Genomic DNA, 3,285 nt, shown 5'->3' with positions numbered 1-3,285 from the left:
AGTCAGTTTTCAGGGAATTCCAAAACAAAGTGAGGACTTCGTGTATATAAAAAGATGGTTGTGATTCCACCTGGATGACAGCGTTGTTGCTCAGAAACTAAAAGAGGCCGCCTAGGTATAGAGGATTCTGTCATGAGGTTTCTGCTAAACAGAGGATCCCAGAATCCTCACCCATTCCAGTGAAAGGCATAACGAAGAAAGCAATATTCACAAAGGAAATGCAGAAAGGAATAAAAGCCATCAAGCCACAAAAAGAATGTGACTAAGGGGCAGGATTTGCAGATGTAGAGATTTAATGTGGTTGCCCTTTCTCACCCACCAAGAAAAAGGATGGAACAGATCATGAGATTCGACTGTTCTGCTGCGCAGCCTCCACAGGGCACTTTGTGTGTCCCTGTTTCTCAGGCTGTAGATGAAATGGTTCAGCACGGGGGTGACCACTGCGTACATCACTGACGCCACCACACCATTCCTGGGGGGTGGTGCCACAGCTGAAGTCAGGTACATGCCAATGCCTGTTCCATCAAATCAGCAAACAACTGCTAGGTGAGAGCCACAGGTTGAGAAGGCTTTATACTTCCCATCTGACGATGAAATCCTGAGAATGAAGGGGACGATTTTATAGTAAGACAAAAGGATCCCTGAAATGGGAAGAAAACCAAACATAGTACTATCAAAATATATGAATATGCTATTGATGACTCTGTCAGAACAGGCAAGTTTGAGAAGTTGAGAGGGGTCACAGACAAAATTAGAGATTTCCACATTCTTGATGATGGTGAATTGTAACACAATCCAACTGTGCAGCTGGGATTCCAACAGGCTAAGGAAAAAGGACACCAAAACGAAGAAGACACAGAGGTGAGGATTCATGATGACTGGGTAGTGCAGAGGGCGACAGATGGCTACAAAGCAGTCATAGGCCATCACAGTCAGGAGCATGCCTTCTATACATGCAAAAAGACCAGGAAAGAGATCTGCGTCAGACAGGCCGCATGAGAGATGACTCTGCTACGCGAATGCATGTCCACAATCATCTTGGGAACCGTGGCCGAGGTGAAACCGATATCAGCCCAGCACAGGTTGGAGAGGAAGAAGTACATGGGGGTGTGGAGGGGAGAGACAGAGCTGACAGCCAGGATGCTGAGTACGTTCCTCATAACCGTGACCAGATACATGGACAGGGACAGGGACAGGGACAGCAAGTGAGGACCGGCTGCAGTTCTGGATCCTCTGAGAGTCCCAGGGGGAGGAATTCTCAGACACCTGTGAGATTCCGTGGCCCTGTGTGTCTTGGACACCTTGAGAAGGAAAGAGGATTGGAAAAATAAAAGATAAAAACCAGCCCTTAATGCTGGATGCAAGCAGTTCACAAGGAACATTTTCACACTTGCAGACCATAGACCGCCAGCAATGTTTCTCAGTTGTGACAATTCCGAAAAATCTCAGAATTATTACGTAATTTACTTTTTTGTTATACAAGGCTTTCTGTACATACTACTTTAGAGAAAATCCACTGAAGAATATTAGAAGACCAAAACGTCATATATAACAAATCCATGATCTCAGTAAAATACGGCCTACCCTTTTCAGAAAAAATACAACGCAATGACAGTGTCCTTCTCTCTCTAAGAAAAAGATCTCAGTCTAACGGAAAGAAATTAAGAAGCCGTGAAATACACTCTACTTTATTCTGACACTGTGCTACACCTTCCACTGATGTAGAATATGTAAAAGGATGACACAAGAGCTAGGACCCCAGTATCTGAAAATGAAATCAAACCTTATAGTTCTCAATCGGAAGACCTTTTCACATGCCTGTTATTTTTCGTATTTATTATCATCCTTAGGTTTTCTGACATCATTTCTTCATAAAAGTACATGCACACTCAAAGACGGGAGCTGTGTTTCCAAATGAATTGAATCTATAACTCTTGGCCCAGCACCATGGCTCACACCTGTAATCCCAGCACTTTGGGCGGCCGAGGCTGATGGATCACCTGAGGTCAGGAGTTCCAGACCAGCCTGGCCAACGTGGTGAAACCCCGTCTCCAGTGAAAATAAAAAACACATTAGCCGGGCGTGGTGGTGGGTAACCCTAGCTACTCGGGAGGCTGAAGCAGTGGAATCCCTTAGAACCTGGAAGGCAGAGATTGGACACCCTGTGATAGGATTTTTGATATCCTAGGGAGATATTGCTCCCGTCAGCAGAGTGGGCGTACACCCTGTGATATTATTTGTAATATCCTAGAAAGATATTGCTCCTAATATCACGGTCACTCTACACCCTGTAATCTTAATTGTAATATCCTACAGAGATATTACTCCTAATAATACAATGGGTGTACACCCTGTGATATTATTCATAATATATTACAGAGATATGACTCCTGATATCACAGTGAGTGTACACCACGTTTGTACACCCTGTGATCTTATTTGTAACAACTTAGAAAAATATTACAGCTGATATCAAAGTGGGTGTACCCCATGCGATGTTATTTGTTATCTACTAGGTAGATATTACTCCTAATATCACAGTGAGTGTACACCATGTGTGTACAGACTGTGAAATTATTCGTAATACCCTAGGAAGATATTACTCCTCATATCACAGTGGGTGTACACCGTGAGTGATATTTTTTTCTAATATCCAGCGGGGGAGAGGATGATATTGCTTCCAAAATCACGAAAGGTGTACACCCCCTTGTGATATTGTTCCTAATATCCAGGGAAGGAGAGGATGACATTATTCGCAATATCACTGGGGGTGTACCACCTCCCGCCGGGATATTGTCCTTAATGTCAGTAGGTGGAGAGAATGATGTTACTCCCAATATCCCAGGGGGTGCACACCACCCCCGTTTGTAAACACCCCCTGTGATATTGTTCCAAATGGCCTGTGAAAGAGTCAATATTACTCCCATTATCGCAGGAGGTGTTCAGCCCTGATGTTATTGTTTTCTAACATCCAGGGAAGGAGAGTATGCTATTACTCCCAATATCGCAGGGCTTGTACAACTTTTTGTGTTATTGGGCCCAATATCCTGGAAAATAGAGGATGATAGTACTCCCAATACCGAAATAATTGTACAGCACCCCTGTGATATTCTTCCTAATATCCAGAAAGGAAAAGAATGATATTACTCCCAACAGCGTAGGAAACGTATACCCGCTCTGTGATATCTTTCCCCATATCCAGGTGGGGAGAGGATCATATTACTTCCAATATCGCAGGGTGTGTTCGCCCCCTCTGTGATCTCCTTGCTAACATCCAGGTTTGGG

General features: G+C 44.0%; 1 pseudogene; it reads right to left on the bottom strand.

Annotated features, from left to right (window-relative positions):
• Nucleotides 1–262: 262 nt before the first annotated feature.
• LOC100611846 (olfactory receptor 7E24) lies at nucleotides 263–1,193 on the bottom strand (annotated as a pseudogene).
• Nucleotides 1,194–3,285: the final 2,092 nt, after the last annotated feature.

This window comes from Pan troglodytes, chromosome 3, assembly GCF_028858775.2.
Source record: "Pan troglodytes isolate AG18354 chromosome 3, NHGRI_mPanTro3-v2.0_pri, whole genome shotgun sequence".
NCBI classification, from domain to species: domain Eukaryota; kingdom Metazoa; phylum Chordata; class Mammalia; order Primates; family Hominidae; genus Pan; species Pan troglodytes.
Note: the sequence above shows the minus strand (reverse complement) of the source record. Positions and strands in the feature narration are given on the sequence as shown.